The sequence below is a fragment of the Mus musculus genome, chromosome 4, assembly GCF_000001635.26.
Source record: "Mus musculus strain C57BL/6J chromosome 4, GRCm38.p6 C57BL/6J".
Lineage (NCBI taxonomy): Eukaryota > Metazoa > Chordata > Mammalia > Rodentia > Muridae > Mus > Mus musculus.
Window position 1 is genome coordinate 42,665,765 of NC_000070.6, and position 24,930 is coordinate 42,690,694.

The following is a 24,930-nucleotide window of genomic DNA, read 5'->3' on the forward strand; positions in this document are numbered from 1 at the left end:
GTGAATGGAAAATGTGATTAATAATCAAAAAAACATCCAAGAGGAAGAGACCAGGAAAACAACTTCAGGAAGGCTCCTTGCCCAGGGGAGGGGGCCGTGTCCTGGGCCTCGGGACAGCTCCGGCCACCCTTTCTGGGACACAGCCACAGGAGTGGGTAATTTTAGCCAAAAGCAGAAGGGGGGAGCCATTTCAATGACTTATTTTCAAAGATGCCCCCAATGTAAGTTATGCTTTCTCTGGGAGTTCTCTTCTCTCTGATACCCCTCCTAGTGGTCCCCTAGCCCAGACATATTTGGTGGGGGAAGGCAGAGACTCTGGATTGGGGGTAGAGGAGGAATTTCAACATGAAATGTTTTGTTCATTAGCAGAGAAAGCAGAGAACATAGGGGGAAATTCCCTTTCTTCTTGGGCCTGGGCAGCCCAATTGGACACTCAAAAGCTGTTGTGAAAACTAGGGCCTCAGGCTGCAGGGTAAGAGTACTGACCAGGAACTTGTACCCTCCATGTGGATTTCTGACTTCCAGGGGGTTCGTGGGCCTTCGTCTTTCCTCCTTCCAGGGATTTGATTCCCAAGGCTTCCATCTGTCTTCAGGATTCCTTCTTAGCAAAGCAGGAGGGACTGTGATTAGACTAGGGTTAGAACTTCCTGATGGGAAGGAAGGAGGCCTTGGCCTATTGAATACCTTGGAATTTTGATAGGGTATATTGGAATTGGTAATCTGGTAGGTAAAAGAAGTCTGACATGAGCCTGGGGCAGTAGTGGAAGCCCCTCTATCAGTGAGGGCCCTAGTGGGATGGGAACCTGGAGGATTTCAGTGTGAATGGTTAGCCTCCCTAGTGAGACTCCATCTCTTCCCCCATCCTCCACCTTCAGAGATTGCCTGCCCTTTTCTAGTACTAGATTGGGAGGGTCAGGGCACAGAGAGGCAGTGGGCTCCACCGTAGGATTCCAGAAGGAGGGGGTTGTTGTGAATGTGTCCCAGGTGCTGTCCCGAGATGGTGCTGGAGCTGTTTCAGGATGGGGCGGGGGGTGGGTGTGAGTCGCCTATGGGGGTGGCTGGGCTGGTCCCTGACTTGGGGGGGGGGGGGGCTCTGGGCCCCCCTCCCTGGCTCGGCCCGGGGCTGTGTCGGGATCGGGTTTCTCGGCGCCTGGAGCCTCCGCGAGGCCGAGCTGTTCCCGGCCCCGGCCAAGCCGCCCCGGGCGCTGGCACTGTGCGAGGAAGCAGGGGGGGTAAGGGGGAGCGAGGGGGGGCTGCGAGGGCGTTTACGTAACTGCCTTCCAGAGCCCGCCCCGACCCGCCAACCCCAGTGTGATTGAGAGCGTGTGTGACTGTGTGTGTGCCTGTGAGAAACACGTTGCACTATGGCCGTGCCTTGTGTGTGTGCTATAGATGTGTGATTCAGAGATTCAGAGTTCTTCCCGGAGCTCAGGCTTAAGCTAGAGTCCCATGACTCCTCAAGTACCACCGTGAGGCTGAAAATAAGCACTTTATTCAGTGAGACAGGGTGTGTGATTTTATGTGAACCTGCGTTTGGTGCGGCTAAGGCAGCCTGTGTGAGAGTGTAACTATTATCCAGGAGGTTGCCTGGCCCTGGAACCTTCTGCTTAGACATGGGGCTTTTCTGTAAGAGCACTTGGGAAGCTGAGACCACATCGGTAGCTTTCCTTCCTGGAGACAGATCAGTATAAATGGGAAAAGTGTCATTGCAACCTAAAGGCCGAAATGACACAGTTAACTCTGGGGGTGGGTGAGTGAGCAGGATCAGTTTAGTTCATCCTGCCAGGACAGCAAAGTCCTCACAGAAGCCATAAAACCCCAGGACAGTTAGTAATGTGTCTTTGCTCAGTGGTAGAGCCTGGAATTTCCTGAGTGGGTTCCATACCAATCACCACAATAACAAATGAGCAGACACCTGAAGTCAAGGAAAACGTCTCCAGTGTCCCAAGGTCTCGCAAACTTACTAATTCTGGGATCTCTATTATTGTGGGGCTTCCAGTCTGGGGGTATGACTTCCACTCTGTCATGGGTGAGGCACGTGGTGAAAACGGGTTCCACTGAGGCACGGTTTGAGTGAAGGTGTCCATGAGTGTGGTCTACCTTACCACCGAAAGAGAAGGGGCTGGTGCAGATATGGGCTGGCCTGCTCTCTTACCAGACCTGGAAAGGGAGTGTGACCAGAGGTGAAGGCCTGTCTAGGAAGCCTAGCTCTACCCACAGGCCGCTGTTGGCCCAGCTCAGTGGGAAGAATTTAGGTTCTGAGCTAGGTGACCACAGGATGGAAAGGGGACAGATCCTTCCTTGTTCCGTGGGTCCTCAAGGCCTGAGCGCCGAGCCGGAGTCGCAGCCCAAGAACACACATCCCGATCTTCCCGCCAGGTGTCGCTGCGGCCCCGGGGAAATGGACGTGTTTGCTGGTTCCGCTCCAGGAGCTGCCGTCCGACACACCACCACCACCACCACCACCACCACCACCACCACCACCACCACCACCACCACCACCACCACCACCACCACCGTGGGTCCGACGTGTGTCCCTCCTCATCTTCCCCCACACTGGGTCGTATTCCTGGACTTGTGTCGTCTGGTGCGAACAATGAGCCTGCATCAGGTGGCTGCGGCAGTGATGATGGTAGCCTCCCTGTGCCCTGGTGTCGTTTGTCGGGGGGTGTAATCCTGACTGCCCTCAACCTGCAGAAGGAGCATCTGAAAAGTCAAGATGACCCACTCAGGACTTGCAGATCTCCGTGTCCGTTTGTCTGCCTGTCCCCAGACCGGTGTGAGCACGTAGTCTCATCAGCATCGGCTACTCCTCCAGAACCTAACCTGGTCCAGGCCTACCATCAGCAAAGAAAGATAGTTAGACAGTTTGTGTGTGTGTGTGTGTGTGTGTGTGTGTGTGTGTGTGTGCGCGCGCGCGCGTGTTCCCATCACCAACGCTCCGTATTTCGTCGCCCTTCCTGCATTCCTTCCCGCAGCCGACTAGTTAGGGTCTGTATCCTGGGGAGCTGAGGTGGGTGCAGAGAAGCTGGTTGTGTGCTCTGACCTGAGCTTCGCTGTGTGTCCTTAAGCCCTGGCCCACCTCCTCTGAGCTCCAGTCCAGCCTGACTCCAGACCGTTGGACGGTGGAGCCATGGAAGTGAAAGCGGAAAGCCCCAGCAGTGGCGGGAACGGTTTTTCCTCTGCAGCAGAGTCTCTGAGGCATTGGTTGGGAAAGGGCCCGGGCGCTGTAGGCAGCCTGCTGGGGAACGGTGTGAAGAAACAGCGAGATATTTCCCTTCCCTAGCCCTCAGCCGGGGAACAGTTCCTTGGAGGGGTAAGGCCCAGGGATTATGGGTCAAAGGCCAGTCGAAAAATCCAATCGACTCCGGTTCTCTGCCTCTGCCATCCCCTTTGCTAATGCGCGTTCGTGTGGCCTCAGAAGTTGATCAGGTTGTCTAACCTTAATCTCCCATATTGCAGACAGAACAGGGGCCTACCTAGGTCCAGTGAAGTGAACACCCTGCCCCCGCCCTCCAAGGCCCAGGCTGCGGGGTGTGTGTGTGTGTGTGTGTGTGTGTGTGTGTGTGTGTGTGTGTGCCAGAGCCAAGCTCAGCTCACAGAGTGTTATGCCCTGCCCTAAAACCGTCCTACCAGGCAGTTAAGTCACAGCTTCCCTAGCTCTCTCCTGGAGGCCGCTTTCCAGGCCCGGTGGCCTAGGGAATGAGTAGTAATGGCAAGGGCCTGGGTATCCATCCTGGTCCGCTGGAGTCATGGAAGCATAAAACCCGTTAACTCCGGACAAGGGACCAAGAGGGGCTTGTTGATGGGGGTGGTAGAAACAGGGGAGGAGTGAGCGGGCTGATTTATGGGAACTGGGGGCTCTGTCTGGTACTCCTCTCGAGGATGCTAGAAGGACCCCAGAGTTGGTCCCGGGTGTGCCAGAGTGTCCGTGTGAGACACTGAGGGACAGAACGGACGACCGTGTGTTCAGGAGAGACCTGGCCAAAGCTGAGAGTGTGATGAGCGATCACTCGGGGGTGGGTGCGCTCCCGGCCGCCCTAGGAGAGCGGGCGGAGTGGGTGTGGGTGTGCGCGCGCGTTTGCAAGACCCGCGGCCCGAGCGCGCGTGAAGCACGGGGTCCATAGCCGTCCAGAGGGCGCGCCGGAGAAAGGGCGAATGCGAGGGGGCCACGCGTGCCAGTGCGGGCGAGCGTGCCAGCGGGGGGTAGGGCTCCTGCCTGCGCGGGGCGAGTGGGAGTGGGGGCTCACAGGCCGGCGCGGGCGAGCGTGCCCCCGAGAGCGTGCCGCGCGTGCCAGGCGCGGGAACGTGCCAAAGCGGAGGCGCGCGGGGGCCGTGGCGGGGAGGGGGGGTCGTGGTGCGCGGCAGCGGAGGCGCGGGGAGACAAGGCGAGAGGGGGAGGGGAGCAAGGGCGCGCGCGGCCGAGCGGGCGCCCGCGGTCACATGGGCGAGGGAAGGAGGGAGGGAGCGCGCGAGGGAGGGAGGAGGATGGGGGGGTTAAAGCCGCGGAGAGCAGAGGAGCCGGTGCAGAGCGGGCGGCGGCGGCGGCAGTGGAGGCGGCGGCTCCAGCCGGCGCGGCGCGGGGTTCGGCAGTGGGATCCGGCCGCAGTGCTCGCTCCGCGCTCCTGCCTCGCTCCCCGCCTGCAGCGGCCGAAGGGCGCGGCGCGGAGCCCGGGTGGCCCGAGGGCGCGGTGAGTGTTCCGCGGCGGTCTGCGCGAGGCTTGACCCTCGAACGCTCAAGGCGGACAGACCGGCGGCCCTCGTGCGTGCGGGTAGAGTGAGTGAGGGGACACGCGTGGGCCCCGCGGTCGGGGGAGGTAGGAAAGTTCACGAGAAACTTTGCCCGCAAACTCGGGGGCGGGGGCGCACGAGCAGCAGCCCCCTACGTCCGGACGCGCCAGGGGTTGGGCGTGGTGGTGGTGGTGGTGGTGGTGGTGGTGGTGGTGGTGGTGGTGGTGGTGGTGGTGGTGAAGCTGGGCGATCAGGGCTGGAGGGAGGTGGCCAGGGCGGTTAGTCCTAGTGTCCCTGTTCTTCCCACCCTTGAGCAGCATGCGCGGGGTCTGGGAAAATTCCAGAGCTAGGGGGTTCGCAGTGACCCCCCACGCACCCAAAGCTTGCTTCTTTCTCGAGGGGGAAATATCTGGACTTCAAAGTGCCCGGGAGTGTAAAGGGATGGCTGCGCTTTTGCCAGTGCCTTGGGTATCCGTGTGAATCCGCGTGTGGGGCGTGTGTGTGTGTGTGTGTGTGTGTGTGTGTGTGTGTGTGTGTGTGTCGGTGTGATCCTGCCTATGGTTTTCTCATGAGTCCGCCTGGATGTATCTGCACGCAGTGAGTCCCTTTCAGTGTGTCTCTTTGTAAGTCCTCTGGTGTGTGTGATTCCAAGCCCGTGGCATATCCCCAAGTGTCTCTTTTGTGAGTCTGCCCATGTGTGCCTTCTCCGGTGTTTCTGGGTGTCCCCAGGCTGTATAGAGTAGTGTATCTCCCGGTGCGTGGGGGGCTGGGCCGCGAGGAGGTCACCAGACGGACAGCTCTCCACGACTCCTCTCCTCTGCGAGCTTCTCCAGCGTCTAGCTTTCTGGCTCCCTGGCCCCCCTCCCCCCTCCAGTAGCTTCAGGCGGGCAGGACTATTTCTCACGCCTTGTTGAAAATTCAGGATTTTCTTTCTTTCTGTCTAGTCTCTCTGTTTGAGAATTCATCCCCCTCACCCCGCATTTATGTATGTATGTGTTTGTGCACGCAAGTCTAGCATCTTGCCGGCAACACTGGGCGTGTGTCTGTATGCTGTGTGTCTTTAACACAACTTGTTCTGCCTGTGATATATTTGTCTGTGTCACAGGATGTATTTGTGTACCCTATCCTCTGAGGTGGTAAGAGTTGAGAATACAGAGTGTTTGTGCGTTAGTCAACTGTTGTGTGTCCTGCGGTCTGAAACATAGGGTGTATTTTTGTGTGTCTGACCCTGGGGGCTTGCCCAATTGGCTCTTCGTGGAGATGCAGAGCTAGCTTGGATCTGGGAGGTGAGGAGAACAGTGAGTCTCATATTTTGTCCCTGTCTTCACTCTGACAGCCCACACAAATCCTTTCTCTCGGTTTCTGAGGCTCTAGGAGGGATTAAGATGGAGCTAAAGGTTCAGACTCTGTCAGAACTGATACTCCAGTCGGGACTCTGACTCTACCCAAAGACTAAGAGTTTAAAGTTCACACTCAAGACTTCCTGGGGCTCTAGAATTCACATTCAGATTCACACTGGAACACTTAAGCTCCTTGCAGAGACTGGGGGTGGGGGTGGGGGTGACACTCGGAGGGCTTGCATTCAGAGTCACACCAGGGGAGTGGGATTCACATGTAGATTTACACTTCCCTTGGGGGGGGGGTGCTTGAATATCAGCTCTGCTCTCGTCGGGGGCTCACACTTGCATATCTGTATCCTTTCACTCACGGGTTCACATTCCAAACTTAGAACTGGCCCACAGAAGCTCCGTGAGGTTCATGAACTGGTACCCCAGTTCTTGACTCTGTAAGACCCCGGAGTCCTCAGGTTGACTCGTTCATTCAGGGGCCCTGCCACACTGAGACTAGAGGCCCATATTCAAACTCAGACTCAGCAGGAAGAATGCTGAACTCCCGTGTGAATGCAAGGGCTCTCTCAGGACACTGCAGTTCCTGTCAGGCTGCCATGCCCTCTGTGCCAGCCAGTCCCACTATGACTCCCAACTCTACAAATGGGGCTCGAGTTCAAGTTCAACAGCGCTCACGTGGAGTCATGTGAGGACCTTTGGTTCACACTTAGATTCACCTGGGGAATTGAAGGGTTAGACTCAAGGGGCTAACCTTGAACTCATACCAGGATCTGGGTCACTCACTCAGATTCACAGGAGGATCTGGGTGTTCCTGCTTAGAAGCGTATTAGAACTGTAGTGGCCACACTGTGAATTCTCACTTCTTCCTGTAATCAAGTAGCTTATCCTGCTTGGATTTTGAAACACTTGGGTTTTTAGAGGCACTGAGGGCTTGACATTCATACTTAAAAGGGAAACCCGGACTCACACCCAGAAAGCCCCGAAGGCCAAGAATTCACACTTGGGGCTCAGTCGGTCTCTGAGCCTACTTTCTGACCCTCTCCGACCCACAGTCAGGGACACACCTCAGGACCTTGGTTCATGCACCCATCTTTCTTGGCTCTCCCTCCAACACTGCCAGAGAACCATACAACCCCACACTTTGATCTTAGAGTTCATGCTCAGACTGACATTAGATCCTGACGCTCGCACGAAACTCCCACTTCCATCCTGTGGCTCACATGCAGACCCACACAGTGCCAGGGGAGTTGAGACTTTGTCATGTGTTCCCAGGCATGTTCTTTGGGTTGTGGTGCCGCATCAGGGGAATCAAGGTGAGGAACAGAGACATGTCCGGGGTGAAGACGGGGCGTCCGCTTGGTTCTGTTTATTTCTGGTCTTTTACACGGGCTGTGATCTATCTGATGAACAAGATGGTGGGAGACACTGTGCAAGTCAAGCCTTTCTACCAGCCAACTAGGCTCTTGGCAGAATGTCTGAGTGGTTTGATGGTACAGGGGTCAATGAACTGTCAGATTCCTCCATGTGCCATGAAATATTCCTTAAATAGTTGTGGGCACCTTTTCTGTGGTGGAAAGGATCAGGGCGGCGGGGAGGTGGGGGTGAGAGACTCAAGTCCTTAGACAGCTTCTCCCCTCAACCCACTCATCTTCCAGGCTGGGGCTGGGGCTTCAGGAATGCTCCCAGGTGCATTAGTGATTCTGGGAGAGAAGAGGCTGTCTCTAATTGCACCCTCTCTACTCTCCTCTGCTCCGGCTGGAGAAGGGTAGGGGCCATGTTATGTCTCATGGCTCCAGTGTTTACCCAGGAATACACAACATCCCCCTCCCTGCTCCCTAAAAGAACACTAGCCCTAGGGAGTCCAGGCTGCAGCCCTTCCCAGGACTCTACCTGCTTTAGAGAAATGGTCTTGGACTTCACAGCCCATGGTGGGGACCAGTGGTGGGACCACCTGAGGCATACTACCCCAACCCCAGCCCCATAGATGCGGACCAGTGGTGGGACCACCTGAGGCATACTACCCCCACCCCAGCCCCATAGATGCTTACACAGTAGGGACTTGGATCATGGAGGGGGCACATCAGGCTGAAGTGGTCCGGCTTTAACTGCTCCATAGCCTTGAAAGATGTGTCCCTTTGGACACATGCACTCCAGCCTCCCTATGGGGGCAGTGGGGGGGGGGCTTGGAGGCAAGGCGTTCTGCATTCTGCCCCCCCATAGCGAGTTGAAGTGTAAATGAATCGGAAACATATGGAGTGAATTTTCTTTGAAATGCAGATTGGTTGGGGGGGGGACCATGTGTGCGTGGTTTGGGGAGGGGGTCCAGAAAGCAAGAAGATTGAAGTGGACTGACCCCCCTCCTCCAGAGCCCACTGTGGGGTCAGGGGTGGGGGGAGGGAGGGACAGTGAACTCCTGTGGCCCTGGGTGACCACACCCACATTGGCTCTGGCTTCCTGTGGGGAGGAACTGTGGGTAGAGAGCAAGGGGTCATTGTCCCCCTTTATTTTTGCAGCAGGCAAAGGGAGCCCCTAAAGCCTTGCTGGGTTTGGGGAGGGGGTGTCATCAGAGCCAAAAGCAAAAGCTGCCCAAAGGCAAAAGGAGGAACTGGAGCAGATGTTCGACCCCACAGCTGTAGGGACCCAGTGCCCAGAAGTTGAGGTTACGACTACATCAGAAGGAACTGAAGTCAGGCAGTGGTGGTGACTTTTAAGCAGCAGGGCCTATCTGTGTCTTGGGAATGTGCTGGAGAGTCCCTGGACTTGGGGACAGATTCCTGCTGATTCCAGGCAGGGTCCAGCCATACCCTTATGTGTTCTTTCCTTGCATTGTACAGCAAGGTGCTAGTGCTGCCTGTGTGGGTTCTGGGTCTGCCACGGTCACCGCTGTACCCTGCCTGTGATGCAGAAAGGACGAGTAATAAAAAAACAAAGCCTTTTCTCTTCCATCAAACAAGCGGCTTCTTGTGGGCAGGACTATGTTCCTGGTGCTTGGCCGGAAGTGGATTCTCCACATGGAGGCATGATTGTGAGAGGGGGACCCTTCGGGGTTTCAGGTTCGAGGCCCAGGGGCTCCTCTTTGTGCCGCTCCCTGGTTCAAAGGGTCAGTGAGTCATTTGAAAGATGGAAATAAGGAAAGCCCCTCTTCCCTCAGAGAGACAGGGAGAAAGAGAGAGAGAGAGAGACAGAGAGAGAGAGAGAGAGAGAGAGCGAGAGCGCAGCAGACAGTAACCTGGTCCTGAGGCAGTGATCGGAGGTCTTTCTGCTCTCTCCCCAGTTTCTATTCTCCTGTGGTGTAGAGTGTGTCCTTAATTCTCTGTAGGTCTGGAGAATGGACCCCCATATCCAAGTCACCGAAGCTCAGGCAGGGTGGACTGTCTCTTGGTTGGTTATTAATGTTTGTCTGAAAACACGGACCCTAAAACATGTGCAGCCCTTCCAGAGGCCTGGAGTTGCTGTTGGGGTCCTGTGCAGCACCTTAGCTGGAGAGAGATAAGGAGAGACCCACACCCACTTCATGGTGAGAGTCTCCTAGGAGAGGCTGGGAGTGAAAGTTGAGCAGGGGAAACTGAGGCAGGCTTCGGTGGGCAACGCAGGAGGGGCAGGGCCTCTAATCCATACAGAGCAAAGCTTTATTAGATCAGTTGTGTGTGGTTAGTTAAATGAAGGCAATACTTAGCTTAGGGCTACTGGTAATCCTAACACTACAGGGAGTTTCCTCCTTAGCAGGGTAAGAGCACCCAACACCAGAACGAAAAGTCAGTGGCGGCTTTTCAAGTTCCTAGCAAGTGTGTGTGGTAAGTAAACAGTGGCTTCCTTAAGTACCCTCTCCTGAGCCACTGGCTCTCCCAAATGCCTTTTGTGCAGCAAGTCCTAGCAAGGATTTCAGTAAGACCCCCTTTTGTAGACTTGTACCTCACTTCTGACCCCAGGCCTTTGTGTGGGCCCTCTCCTCAGGAGGAGGAACAACACTGCATGGTGGTCCCAAAAACAGCAAAAGGAGTCCAGTATGGGAAGGCAGATGCCACGTGACCTTGGCCTGTGAGCTGACCTTTCCACGCCCCTCCGTGAAATCGCAGGATGGGGGGGGGGGGGGCGCTGGGCCCTGGCCCAGGCCTGGAGAGAAGGCGGTTTTGGCACCCATCCAGACTCCTGACGTCAATGTCTCTCCAAATAATGGAATCAATATTGGGTGGGGGGTGCAAGCGTGAACCAGGCCCCAGCGATTAGAAACAGATCGGCATAGAAGCGGCTGATTCTGATAGAGATGCTTTGGTGGTGGGAGGCCTGGGAGGAGGTAGACTTGGGGGCACGTGGGGGCAATGGGGAACCAAGGAGACTGGGATGTTTAGAGCCCTGAGTGGTGAGGTGGAAGTGGGGGAGTCCGTTGTCTGGGTTCCTTTTGCCTTTAAGCCTCTTGGGTTTCCAAGGGTAAGTGGCTTGTGAGTGGTGACATCTTTGGCAAGAGAGTGAGGGTAACTGAGGAGAGCTCACCTGTGTGTCTCTCTAGCCATATTGGAGTGCCAGTGACACACAGGTGTGGGGGTGGGTGGGGGGTGGGAGCTGAGAAGGAAGGAATGCAGAGGACAAATCTTGCTTGGCACCTAAGAGCATTCATCCAGGTTAGAGAGCCGGGGAGCCCCTGCAGAGCGGGAATCTGGCCTGTCAGCTCACATTCTCTCCTTCTTCTAGAAAGCTGCAGGTGAGGACAGAGAGGGTCATGGAAGCCATGATGGGGAGGGAGGGGGCTGGCCTGGCGGCAGCTGACAAAAAAAAAAAAAAAAAAAAAAAAACAGGAAGAAGGGCTGGGGGGAGCAGCTGTAATTACAGGGCATTTATTATTAATCAGATGAGATTGTTGGAAGCAGCTGGTGTAATGTGCGTGGAGATACTGCATGCTTCCCCCAACACATGCACACACGCACATACATGTCACACACAGCCTAAGTCTGACTTGTTTTTTATTTTCTTGTGAAGGTCAGATGGGTCTATAATTATCTATGCCTCTGCGTGTCAGTGTGTATCTGTCTGTGTTTTCATGTAGCCTGTCCCCTCTCTACTGCCATTGTCTTTGTGTCAAGCTACCTGTCATTCTTTGGCCTGATGTCTGTCTGCCTTCCCTCTATCTCCCTGCTTTTGGGCCTGTGTCTTGGTGTGTTGGTATCTGTCACCACCAGCCAGCCTGTGTCTCTAACACACTGTTTTAGTTACTGGCCTTCTCTTGTTAGTGATGTTTCTGGTTTCTGGGCAGGATTCCATGACAGAGTCCCTTTTCTTTCTCATGAGTGTGCATGTAGGCCCCTAATCATACCTTTGGCAGATTTACTCTGGGACCTGTTGAGGAAGCAGTTAGACCCTTAATATCTCCTGGGGACTTGTAGAAGGTGAGGGGTCTATTGAGTGGTCAGAATTCATTGAAGGTTTTCTGAAGTCCCAGGGCCCTTGCCAGTGGCCATTTGCACCATTTGGGAAGATCAGCTTTTGCTGTCACAGTGTTCTCACTACTGAGTAGAAATAAGGCTACCTCAGAATGTTGTTTTGATGATTTGGCACAAAAATGTAAGTTAAGGAGCTGGAGAGATGACTCAGCGGTGAAGAGCACTAACTTGCTCCTGCAAAGGACCCAGGTTCGGATCCCAGGACCCACATGGCTTGTAACTTCAGCTAAAGGGATCTGACACCTCTGACACTTCTGCAGCCTCCTGCACACATGTGGTGCACACACACACACTTAGGAACATGCACATACACAACATACAGTTTTGTTTTTAAATGTAACTTAAGGGTTGTTCTGGCAGAGGACCCAGGTTCAATTCCCAGGACCCACATGGCGGCTCCTGTAACTCCAGTTCTGGGCATCCAAACCCCTCCTCCGATCTCCAAGGGCACCGTGTGCTCATATGATGTACATGTGTACAAGCAAAACACATACATATACCCAGACAAAGTACTCATGCACATAAGGTAAGTAAGAATAAAGGAAGGGTGTGTGTACGTTAAGCTGGGTGTAGGGGCAAACACTTTGACTTCCCTGAGGCAGGGGCCAGAAAATCTCTAATCTATACAGGGAGAGCCTGTGTAAGGGGGTAAATTAGCCGTCAGTTAGGACTTAATGTAAAAACTGCAGAGCCAAGGACCTGGGCAGTTGTGAGCTGATGCTGCAGATAGGCTTAATGAGTTAGCATGGGTCCAGCACGACCGAAAAGAATAAATACCCTTAGCACTGTGTAAGTGGGTGAGAGCTACAGAGGCAGACTGGCATGGAAAGGTGGAGTGGGGAGGGGTACGGATTCCGTTCTGGGCTCCAGGAGTGGTCAGACCTACAGTCTTGTGTAAGTTATTTAATATCTTTGAATGTCAGGGTTTTTTGTTTGTTTGCTTGTTTGTTTGTTTGTTTGTTTGCTTGCTGTCAAGTGGCAATTACGTTAGCACCCATCTCATGGAGGGATCACCAAGAAGAGAGGATGCTGCAAATATGGCTGCTTAAACAATTCCGGCACATGCTGGATGCTCAGGAAGTCACGGTGGGGATCTGGAGGATGTGGGGACGGTGGGCATCGAGGCCAGCGCCCGTGACACGTGTGTGTGTGTGTGTGTGTGTGTGTGTGTGTGTGTGTGCATGCGCGCTCGCGAGCGTGTGTGATGTGGGGGCCTTTCTGCCTGAACCCTGCCTGTGTGGGAATCTGTGGTATGTATCTGTGAGTGGTGTCAGGCCTATCTTGTGCCCTTTGTTTGTCCCTGTGGTTTAGAACTGAAGTCAGCAAAGAGCTGGTAGAAGAAGACTATACTGCTTTTTTTTCCTCTCCCAGGCATATCTGCTTCTGGCAGAGATATGATAATAACAGCTAGCTTTGGGGGGGGTGGGGTGTCATGCTGGGGAACCCATGCTAGGTGAGTGTTCTCACTTAGCTGTGATTGAGGCCCACCCGCTAGCAACTGCTCAGGTGCTGAGTCATCAAAACAGTGCGCCGAGGTAACTGTTCCCATTTAACAGATGAGAACACTGAGATGCTGGCCTCCCTTAAGAGTGGGCTTGTGAGTGTGAGATGGGCTCCAGGAAGACCTGTGGTTTCTCTGACCTGATGTATGTCCTTTGCCCTTCCAGAACCCTGCCCTGTCACATCATCCCAGGAAGACTTTGGTCTGGAGAGGAGGATAATATTGATGTGTGTGGAGAACAGCTGGTGGTAACGAGGTAGGTGCTGGGAGCCCATGCAGAGCAAGCTGTTCTTGGGGCATCAGGCAGGTGCACTGGGCCCTGAGTGACAGACCTGAGACCTGCTCCTGCAGCTCTCCTGTCCTGTCTCCCAAGACCTGGGGCCTGAGATTCCTTGTGGCCCTATATTAGTTCCAGAGGAGGAAAGAAACTCATCCTCCATCACACAGGAAAGGGCAGCACTAGTCAGGATACCCTTCTGTGTGGAGGATGCTGAATACCAGATTTAGGAACATCTTGTTGCTATCTGTGTCTTCCCCTTCCTTCCCTCTCTGCCCCTAAAACATCTCTCTGACTCCACTGGGGGAGCAGCTGAGCTTGAAGGAGTAGCTGAGCTTGAAGGAGTAGCTGAGTTTGAAGGAGTAGCTGAGCTTGAAGGAGATGGAATGGCAGGTCCAAAAGTCTTGTGGGGCCAGCAGTGGGGCTGAGTCTCGTCCTCTTTGCCTCTCATTCAAGCAGGCAAGGCCCCTGGATTGGCAGCCCCAGGGTGGGGGCATCTGAGGAATTGAGGCACTGGAGCGGAAAGGAAGGGCCTATTGTCCAAAACCCGCCAAAGGCCCACAAAGGCCAGAGGCCCACAAAGGCCGGCTGGGCTTTTCATCTCAGCTCCCAAACAGACTGGCCATTTTCCCGGCTTGGGGCAGTGGGGCAGGGAGGCGAGAGGTGGGGTGGGGGGGGCGACCAACCCTTCAAAACCAGGAGTGCATGTTGTTAAGGATGGAGTGGGGTAGTCCAGGCTGACACATGGCCTTCCGGGGAGCTTAGATGGTTCAGGGGTCCAGAGGAGGAAGGAGGAAGAGATGCTGTACTGTAAATTAGGCTTCCCACCTCATTCCTCCCAGAGGCCCTAAGGACATGGGGTGGGGTCTATGTTAGAAGTGTGTTCAAACTAGAGGGGCTATGAAATGGGTTTACAGAATAATAGATGGTATTTATTGGAGTATATCTGGGAATCTGATGTCCTACCAGAAAAACAAGCTACTTGGCCATAAGCACCCCCAAATTGGGAGCACTGTAGGGAGCTAGAAGAGAGGCTTAAGGAGTGAAGGTCGTGCTCAGGAGAGAGAGAGAGAGAGAGAGAGAGAGAGAGAGAGAGAGAGAGAGAGAGAGAGAGAGAAACTCCTTACAGCAAGAGAGACTGAAGCCAGACAGCAGGAAGGACTTCCTGCCAGTGAACAGTAGCTCAGATGCCCTGACCCTGTCCCTGGGGATCTCAGAGGATCGCAGAGAGCAGGGGAGCTGGAGACACCCCAGGGGCTCAGGCTGGAGCTGCTTCTGTGGGGCTGAGGAAGGAGGCCTTGGCAGTTCTGTCCACGCTCCCCGCAGCACCTCCAGCGCCACTTTAAAAACAGCTTTTTAATTTAACAAAGTGGATGAAAAACTGTTTTTGGAAATAAAAGATATCTGCTGTCTCCCAAGCTAGCACTCAGCCCTTGCAGAGAGCCTCTCTCTGGGCTTCCGCTGGCTGCTGGTGCCTGCTCTCCTCTCTCGGTCTTTCTGTGTTTGTTTCTGCTCTGCAGCCCCCACCTTTGCTCTGGCCTCCCATCACCTCCCTCGATCTCAGCCTCTATGGGAGTCTTACCCTCAGCCTCTCCTTTCTCCTCTGCCTCTCTCTCTCTCTCTCTCCCCCCCCCCTCCCCACTGCTGTCTCTCTCTTCCGGGCGTCTCTCTCCCTATTTGTCTCTGTCTCCTTGCCCGTCTCAATCTCTGTCTCCCTCCACCTCCCCCTTCTTCTCCCCCAACCCGAGCTCTAAATGGGTCTATTTAAAACGCGACGCTGCCAAGTCAGAAAAACGTCTCCTGATAAAGCGCATTAGGCGGAGGGAGGGAGGAGGAGGGAAGGAGGGAGCGGCAGGCGGACAGATTGATCCAAGCCCGTAACCCCATTAATCAGGCAGCGTGGATCCCCCTCCCTCCCCCGGCTTCAGCCCCTTCTTAGCTAAAAGCCCCTTAAATATTTATCACCCCTCCCCCACGGGGGCGAGGGGAGGGGCACGTGGCCCCTCGGTGAGAGCATCCCTAGCCTCCTGGTCCATCCTTGCGCCCGTCCGCCCGTGTGTGCAGATGTGTGCATGTACTTCTGTGTACACGCCTGGGTGTGTGAGCCTCACCAGCCCGAGGCCTAGCTGCTGACTTGCCCCACTACAGTCTGAGCAGCTGATTCCTTTGGGTAGCCTCCTGGTGCTCCTGGAGACTGGCCCTGCTTGGCCCTCCTGAATGAGGGAGGCTTGAGCAAATAGAGCAAGAATGGGGGGGGGGGCGTTTATTGGGATGGGGGATCTTTGGTCTCTGCACGGTTCTTCCCAGAGAGCAAGGCCGTGACTGGGGCTCAATTTCGACATCCCACCAGATTACCAGTGCAGGTAAACTTGGGAGAAGAGTCCCAGGCCCATTTTCCTGAAGTACAGAGACAATGTGGAGGGCTGAAGTACACTCTTCTTCCTTGAGGGCAGAATTATGACTGGGAGTGGCGCGGGGGGGTGGGGGGCGGAATGTCTACCATTCCCTAAAAAAATGTGGAAAGATGACCTGGGCTTCAGCAGGTTCCCATCACTCCCAAGAGGACAGGAAGGTGGCCCAGAGCTGGAACTGAGATGCGCGTCTCCAGGCTGGCTGGCTGGTACCCGGGCAGCAGAGGTCAGCTCCGAACCCCGCATCCAAGCCGCGGGTTTGGGGGAGCGGAGCCCGCCACCCCTGGCCATGCCGAGGGTCCCCTCCCCGCCCCTCCCCCAGCATCAAGTGCCACATCTCCTCCTGACTCAGACAATTAGATTCAAAGGATGACCTCACTGCATGCCGTCCCTCACTCGCTGCCTCGGCTCGCTCGCTCGGCTCCCGGCGCGCTGCCTCCCCCTCCCGGCCCGCTCGCCTCCCCGCTCGCCCTCTCGCCCTCTCGCTCGCCCGCTGGCTCCGGCGCGGCCGTGGCTCTCCGGCCCGGCCCCTCGGGGGTGGGGAAGCCCCGGGGACCGATGCCCGCAGGCTGCCGGTCGGACCCACGGAGCGCTGAGCACCGGCCGGGCGCCTGCGCGGGGACCCAGGTCAGTGCGCGCGGCCGCGGGGCCGAGAACTTGTCACCCCGCCGCCCCGCCGCGGCGGGGACCCCCCCACCCCCGCCCGCGCCAGCCCGCCAGCCCGCCGCGGCGCTTCCCGCTCCTTCCTCGGCCCCCGCCCCCCGCGGCTGCTCGGCGCTCCCCCTGCCAAGCTGTCTCTCTTCTCTGCGCTTTCTCCCCAGCCCCCCCTGCCTCAGCAGCCGGTGGGAGGGACTGGGACTTCCTGAGGTCTCAGGGATGGGGCCGGGGCCCATTGGCTGCAGGCGGACCAGGCCTCTGAGAGGGGAGGGGGCTCTGGCTGTGTCCATCGGCCTGGGGGAAGGGGCTACCGAGAGAGAGGCCTAGGGTGTGGGGGTGACATCTAGACAGGGGGATGAGTTCCTGATATCTCTCTCTTCTCACATCCTGTGGGCCTCTTGCCTAGTTTCATTTGATCCCCGAAGCCTGCCTTCATTTGTCCACACCTCCCAGCTCTCTGCAGTCCCCAGTGCCTGGCTTTCCTTTGGCTCCAGTATCTACCTTCTTTGGGGCACTGTCATCTGGGTTCCTTATCCCCCACCCCCCTGGCGCCTCAAATTCTTTATATTCTTTTATTGAACTTTAACTTTTTACACCATCACACTGGAAAAGCAAGATTCAGATCTAAATTGACTTCTCATGATGGTGAGAGAGGACTTTAAGAAGAACATAAATAACTCCCTTAAAGAAATACAGGAGAACACAGGTAAACAGGTAGAAGCACTTAAAGAGGAAACACAAAAATCCCCTAAAGAATTACAGGAAAACACAATCAAACCAGTAAAGGAAATGAACAAAACCATCCAGGATCTAAAAATGGAATTAGAAACAATAAAGAAATCACAAAGGGAGACAACTTGGAGTTAGAAAACATAGGAAAGAAATTAGGAGCCATAGATACAAGCATCACCAACTGAATACAAGAAATAGAAGAGAGAATCTCAGGTGCAGAAGATACTATAGAAAACATTGACACAACAGTCAAAGAAAATGCAAAAAGCAAAAAGTTCCTAACCCAAAACATCCAGGAAATCCAGGACGCAATGAGAAGACCAAACCTAAGAACAACAGGTAAAGACAAGAGAGAAGATTCCCAATTTATAGGGCCTGTAAATATCTTCAACAAAATTATACAAGAAAACTTCCCTAACCTAAAGAAAGAGATGCCCAAGAACATACAAGAAGCCTACAGAACTCCAAATAGAATGGACCAGAAAAGAAATTCCTCCCATCATATAATCATCAAAACACCAAATGCACTAAACAAAGAAAGAATATTAAAAGCAGTAAGAGGAAAAGGTCAAGTAACATATAAAGGCAGACCTATCAGAATTACACCAGACTTCTCACCAGAAACTATGAAAGCTAGAAGATCCTGAGCAGATGTCATACAGACTCTAAGAGAACACAAATGCCAGCCTAGACTACTATAACCAGCAAAACTCTCAATTACCATAGAGATATTCCATGACAAAACCAAATTTATACAATATATTTCCATAAATCCAGCCCTGCAAAGGATAATAGATGGAAAACACCAACACAAGGAGGGAAACTACACCCTGGAAAAGTAATCTTTCAACAAACCCAAAAGAAGATAGATAGCCACATAAACATAATTCCATCTCTAACAACAAAATAACAGGAAGGGACAATCACTTTTCCTTAATATCTCTTAACATCAATGGACTCAATTCCCCCCAAAAGACATAGACTAACAGACTAACATACATAAACAGGACCCAGCATTTTGCTGCATACAGGAGACCCACCTCAGTGACAAAGACAGACACTACCTCAGAGTAAAAGGTTGGAAAACAATTTTCCAAGCAAATGGTCCCAAGAAACACACTAATATCAAATAAAAATCAACTCTCAACCAAAGTTATCAAGAAAAGATAAGGAAGGACACTTCATATTGGTCAAAGGGAAAATCTACTAAGATGAACTCTCAATTCTGAACATCTATGCTCCAAATGCAAGGACACCCACATTCATAAAACAAAAACAAACAAACAAACAAAAACTTTACTAAAGCTCAAAGCACACATTGCACCCCACACAGTAATAGTGGGAGACTTCAACACCCCACCCTCAGCAATGGACAGATCATGGAAACAGAAACTAAACCGAAACACAGTGAAAGTAACAGAAGTTATGAACCAAATGGATCTAACAGATATTTATAGAACATTTCATCCTAAAGCAAAAGAACATACCTTCTTCTCAGCACCTCATGGTACCTTCTCCAAAACTGACCATATAATTAGCCACAAAACAGGCCTCAACAGATAAAAGAAGATTGAAATAATCTCATGCACTCTATCAGATAACCACAGACTAAGGCTGGTCTTAAATTCCAACAAAAACAAGGGAAATCACACACACACATGGAAGCTAAACAGCACTCTACTCAATGATAACTTGGTCAAGGAAGAAATAAAGAAAGAAATTAAAGGCTTTTTAGAATTTAATTAAAATGAAGACACATCGTACCAAAACTTATGGGGCACAATGAAAGCAGTGGTAGGAGGAAAACTTATAGCTCTAAGTGCCTCCAAAAAGAAACTGAAGAGAGCTTACACTAGCAGCTTGACAGCACATATGAAAGCTCTAAAACAAAAAGAAGCAACTACACCCAAGAGGAGTAGACAGCAGGAAATAATCAAACCAAATAGAAAGAAAAATAACTATAGAAAGAATCAACCAAACCAGGAGCTGGTTCCTTGAGAAAATCAACAAGATAGATAAACCGTTAGCCAGACTAAGTAGAGGGCACAGAGACAGTATCCAAATTAACAAAATCAGAACTGAAAAGGAAGACATAACAGCAAAGTATATCTTAAAAAAATAACTATTCTTTTGTTGAATATCAACAGTTGAAAATGTTAAAATCATCTTCTATTGATAATTTTTCTCACTGTGCTCGAAATTAGCATTTTCTTAATGTTTAACTTCAAAGAGTTTTTGGTACTTTGAAATTTTAAAAATATACTTACTGATAGAAAGGAAGGAAGAGAGAGAGAAAGAGAGTGAGGAAGAAAGGAAGGAAGGAAGGAAGGAAGGAAGGAAGGAAGGAAGGAAGGAAGGAAGGAAGGAAGGAAGGAAAGTGACAGGGAAGGAATCTATAGAGTCCTGGCTATAGTAGTTAGGAAAAGCAGAGAAAAGAGACAGAAAAGCCCTTGAAGAGGACCAGTGCACAGTGCACATATTGCAAGGAGAGAGGCCACTGGGCCCAAGAGTGCCCTAACAAATGGAAGCTGGAGGTGGGCAATTCCAGGTCTTGGGAAAACAGCAAAGGTATTAGCCCTGGGGGAAGACAGTGTCTAGGGAGGATGGGGTTCAGATCCCCTCCCCAGGGTAACTCAGAGTGGAGGGGAAACCCACTCAATTCTTGATGGACACAGGGGCCCAACACTCAGTCCTCCTCCAAGCTGATGGGCCAGTCTCCAGCAAAAAACCTGAGTCCAAGAAGCTACTGGTACCAAGATGTATATAACCAAAGAACAGTGGACATTAGGATGGGCCAGGTATCCCACTTATTTACTGTCCCTACCCTCTGTTGGGGCAAGACTTACTCTCCAAGGTGGGGGCCCAGATACATTTCCTGCTCGATGGGCCACAACTAACTGGCCCAAAAGGAGAGCCTATGGGTGGAGGAAAGACCTCCCTGATTGACCCCTGTGGGGCGCCAAGGCTACCTGCTTTACAGATGGGAGCAGTTTTCTCCATGCTGGTCAGAGATGAGCGGGTGCTGCCATGGTGGACGGCACAAAGGTCATCTGGGTGGAACTTCTACCCCTGGCATGTCAGCTCAGAAATCAGAGCTAATTGCCTTTATTAAAGCCTTGGAACTTGGGGCCGGCAAGAAGATTAACATCAACATGGATAGCAGGTATGGCTTTGCCACAGCCCACAACCATGGGGCTATATACCAAGAGAGAGGCCCGAGGCAATTACCAGGCTTGAGAAGTGGCTATGCAGGAGCCTATCCAGATTATGGGCCTGCAAGAGACACCCACTGGGAAATGGGACTGGACTAAAGAATGGCCTCACTTAGAATATACTGGAAAAGAAAGGACTCAGATTGCTACTCACCCTACCAACTACTACCTAGAGAAGGAAGGGCAATGGTGCACACAAGAAGGAAAATTATACCCCCTAGAAAGCAAGCAAAAGACTTACTAGGCCAAATGCACAGATGGACTCAGTTAGGAGATAAGGAGCTCATCCAAGCAGTCAAGGGATCTAAAGTCTATGTAATGGACCTCAGGTTTTAGGCTAGAGAGAACAGTGTACGGTATGCCAGCAAGTGAATGCTTATGCGGCCAAGGGTAAACAGGGCAGAAGACCTAGGGGAGAGAGGCCTGGAGTATACTGGGAAGTCAATTTTACAGAAGTTAAGCCAGGAAAATATGGTTACAAATACCTTCTAGTGTTTGTAGATACTTTCTATGGATGGGTTGAGGCTTTCCCCACCAAGCAGGAAACAGCTACCATGGTAGCCAAGAAGATATGAGAGGAAATTTTCCAGAGATTCAGAGTGTCCAAGGTAACTGGATCAGACAATGGTTCTGTTTTTGTCTCTAAGGTAAGTCAGGGATTGGCAGAGACATTGGGGACTAATTGGAAGCACCGTTGTGCATACTGTCCCCAGAACTCATGGCAGGTAGAGAAAATAAATAGAACCTTAAGAGAGACTTTGACTAAATTGACCTTGAAGACTGGCACTGACTGAGTGGTGTTCCTTTTCCTGGCCCTGTTCCGAGCCCGGAATACCCCCTACCATTTGAACCTGACCCCTTTTGAGATCCTGTATGGGACTCCCACTCCCTTGACCCCCACTCTTGATTCCCTCAGAGTGACTTTGCAGACTGACAAGAATCTCATGGCTTGATTGCAAGCTTTCCAGATCACCCATCAGAAATTGTGGCCTAAACTCAGTGCCCTGTATAGCACAGGTACTCCAAGTTGGAGATTGGGTATATGTTAAGGGACATCATGCTGAAAACTTGGAAGCAAAGTGGAGAGGGCTGTTCCTGGTGTTGTTGACCACCCAGACCTCCATTAAAGTGGATGGAGTAACTTCCTGGGTTCATGTCAGACCAGCACCTGTGCCTGATGCCAACTGGATAGCAGCCAAACACCCAAGCAACCCCCTTCTGCAAGGCCAAAGAAACCTTGAGATGGCCATGGTGTATCTTCCAGTGCTGAGTCTCAGCAGCCCCCACAACCCTACTGGGGTGACTTGGCAGGTTCTCTCAGCCACTAGGGATGTGACTTGGTCCACAACAGAGGAACACCCACATTGTATCTGGTGGCTGGAATTTGTCTTTGATCTCTGTGATTTAGCAGTGGGCCTTGACCCCTGGGGTGTCCACTGGGAGGGATTGCCCAAATGTGGGGGATGTGGGATATGTAAATCTGAACTGTGTCTCAGAATTGGCCTTGGAGGGTGGGGCTTAGAGTGAGGATACTCAAATTTGAGAAGTTTCTTGCAAGAAACCCCCATATATGTGTGACCTCGAGATGGGAGAAGCTAGCAGCAGGCCCATTAGTGCTAGGGGGCCAACCACTTTTTCTGTGCTACCTAGAGGTGTGAAGCATTGGGCCAAGGTGAAAGAAGGACTAGCCAAGTGGAAGAGAGAAAGAAAGAAAACCCAAGGTTGGTTTGAATCCTGGTTTAACAATTCTCCTTGGGTTACCACCCTGATCTCCTCCCTATTAGGCTTCTTAGTCATCTTGATTTTACTTCTGACTTTTGGCCCCTACATTTGCAACTGCTTGGCCACTTTTGTTAAGGAATGCATAGGTACAGTCCAGCTACTGATCTTAAAGCAGAGATACAAAGAACTAGATACAGAAGACCAGTAGTATGAGAAATCAGAATACCAGCAATAGCTTCGGGATTGAAACATGCACAAGAAAAAAGGGGGTGGGGGGGTAAAGAGGTCAGCTCAGGACCTTTGGAAAATTCCACCAGGCACCCCTCCCCCTCGAAGAGAGAGGTCGTGAAGCATGTAGGCACCCCTCCCCTCCAGAAGGGAGGGGGGACCAACCATTGGTCACCCGCAGAGACCAATCAATTTAAAAGTCACACTGTTCTGCCAATCATATTGTGCCTAGTTGCTGGTGCTCCATTCTGCCCCCTGGAAACTGTATAAAAACTTGCTGAATGGGCTGCCTGAGGTTATTGCCTCTCCTTCAGGTGCAGGATGACCCCAGTGCACAGGAACAATAAATACCTCTTGTTTTAGCATCGATCCCCAGATCCATGTGGCTCACTCAGGGGGTCCTCGGTAGCTAAAGCTCACCAGAGTCTTACACTAACTTTAAATTTTTAAATAAGTGAAGTATATTCTGGAAATAAATACTTTGTTTGATTTACAATCATTTCCTGCCAACTATAGCTTTTCTTTACATTGATTCTTATTCTTATCATTTTAAATTATGCGTAGGGGTGTGTGTCTACATGTGGATGTGTGCTCATGTGTGGGGGCACTGGAATGTGGCCACCAGCTGTGCTATTGATAATCATAGGCCACCTGGCATGGGTTCTAGGAATTAAACTCATGTCTCTGAAGAGCAGCAGGCACTCTTAACTGCTGCACCATTTCTTTACTTTCCCCTCTTCTTGCTTTCTTTCATTTTTAAAAAATGGTATCTTTGGCAGATTTTTTTTTCATTTTGATGAAATCTAATATTTTTCCTGGTCCATTTATACTTTCAGTATCACATCTAAGAGTTCTATCCTGATTCATGGTCACAAGGATTTTCTTCTAAAAGCTTTATAGTTTTATGTGTCACATTTCAATTACAACCCGCTTGAGTTTTTTTGTTTGGGAAGGTGGTGTTTCTCTGTCTGGGTTAGGAGTCTAACGCAGGCCTCCAGCAGGCCAGACAAGCACTGTGACACTGGGACCCACTATAAATCAGTTTTATATGTGGTGTGAGGTTTAGGATGTAGTTGACCTTTTGTATAAGGATGTCACAATCAACACCACTTGATGAAAAAAGATCTTTGTCAAGTTTCTCTGATACAGAAATTCAAATATTAGCTACTGTACTGTGTAGATCTTCTCCTATATGTCTCGCTAATGGGTCTTTCTCTTTTACTACATTATGTAGATCACTATATTTTATAGGAAGTCTCACAATTGGATGATATGATTCCTCCAACATTCTTCCTTTTAAAAGTTATGTTCTTTTAGGAAAACCACCTTACTATTATATGGTTTGGTGTATCTCCCCTCTTATGTTGCTGTCTTATATATTACACCCACAGACACTGAAAACCTCATCATGGCCTGGGGATGGAGCCTGGTGCAGGTCACTTTTCCAGCATGTGTGAGGACCTGAGTTCAATTCCCAGCACTGTGAAATAAAATATTAGGTACTTGTGATAAGCTGTCTTTGTCATCAAGTTGATTGGATTAGAATCACATCTGGAATGTGTCTACAATGGTACCTTCCAGAAAGGTTTGACCAAAGAGGGAAAAACACATCCTGATTGTGAACAGCACCATTGCCAGACGAATCCAAGAGGACAGGGTGGCAACATCCCCATCTCTGCTTCCTGAGTGCAGGCATCCAGGTGACCAGACACCTCATGTCCCTTCTATGCCCTGGCGGACTGCATGCTCACATTGTGAGACAAGATATGCCCGTCACATGTTGCTTGTATTGGGTATTTGACCACACAGTGAGGAACAGAGCTGTTACAAGACTTCCAGTCTCTGCTGTCAGTGACCAAGCGTTCGGTTGCAGAGGAAAGGTACCTGTTCTTTCTTTCCTAACGTTCTAAGTTCCCTTCGGCTACTCTTTCTCTCTTAAGCAATAACCACAGATAAGGTCTTCCAGTAACAGTTTCTTCATTTTCCTTTTACCTTCAGTCTGAAGAATATTTCAGTAGTTACAGAATTCCGTCTGGGTAATTATTTCCTTTTCAGCATTTGAAAAGTATTGGTCCACTTTCTTCCGGTTGTCATGGTTTCTCATGAGAATCTATAATCACTGAAATTTTGTTCTGCTTCATGAATATGTTGCTTTTTGTTCTGGTTACTTTCAGAACTTCTTCTGTGTCTCTGTCTTTCATCACTTTGATTATTAGGTGTCTGGGCGTAAAGTCCTTTGTATTTATTCCTGTTTTGGGTATTTTAAGCTTTCTAAATTGAGAAGGTTTTAGAAAAAAAAATTTTTTTTGAGGCAAGGTCTCTCTATGTAGCCCTGTCTATCCCAGAACTCACTAAGCAAACCAGACTGGCCTCAAACTCAGAGATCCACTTGCCTCTACTTCCCCAGTGCTATGATTAAAGGTGTGCCACCATACCCAGCTAAACCTAGTTCATCTCATGGATTTTCTATTTTCCTTCTGTTTCATTCACTCTAACTTTCTATGAGAATCTTCAGTATTTGGCTATCCTTGGCATTGTTACACATATTTTTCTACCAGAGATTTTTCTGTTTTTTCATATTCTGAATAACTGCCTTGATCCTAGACATTTTGAATGTTATTCTATGGATCTTCAAGTCTTACTTAAATCCTACTAATGATGTTGTTATTTTAGCT

At 51.3% G+C, this 24,930-nt stretch overlaps 2 long non-coding RNA genes across 2 annotated transcripts in view; one reads left to right on the forward strand and one right to left on the reverse strand.

Annotated features, from left to right (window-relative positions):
• Positions 1–13: 13 nt before the first annotated feature.
• Positions 14–3,038, reverse strand: Gm42276. Its single transcript, XR_881208.1, has 3 exons — positions 2,518–3,038; positions 1,965–2,160; positions 14–598 (listed from the first exon to the last, which is right to left on the reverse strand). It is a non-coding gene; the product is annotated as a predicted gene, 42276 (long non-coding RNA).
• A 1,487-nt stretch (positions 3,039–4,525) lies between these two features.
• Positions 4,526–24,930, forward strand: part of 4930578G10Rik (RIKEN cDNA 4930578G10 gene) — a 201,517-nt gene continuing 181,112 nt past the window's right edge. The window contains exons 1-2 of the long non-coding RNA NR_155456.1: positions 4,526–4,691; positions 13,183–13,272. This is a non-coding gene — a long non-coding RNA (RIKEN cDNA 4930578G10 gene). The remainder of the gene's footprint in view (positions 4,692–13,182; positions 13,273–24,930) is intronic.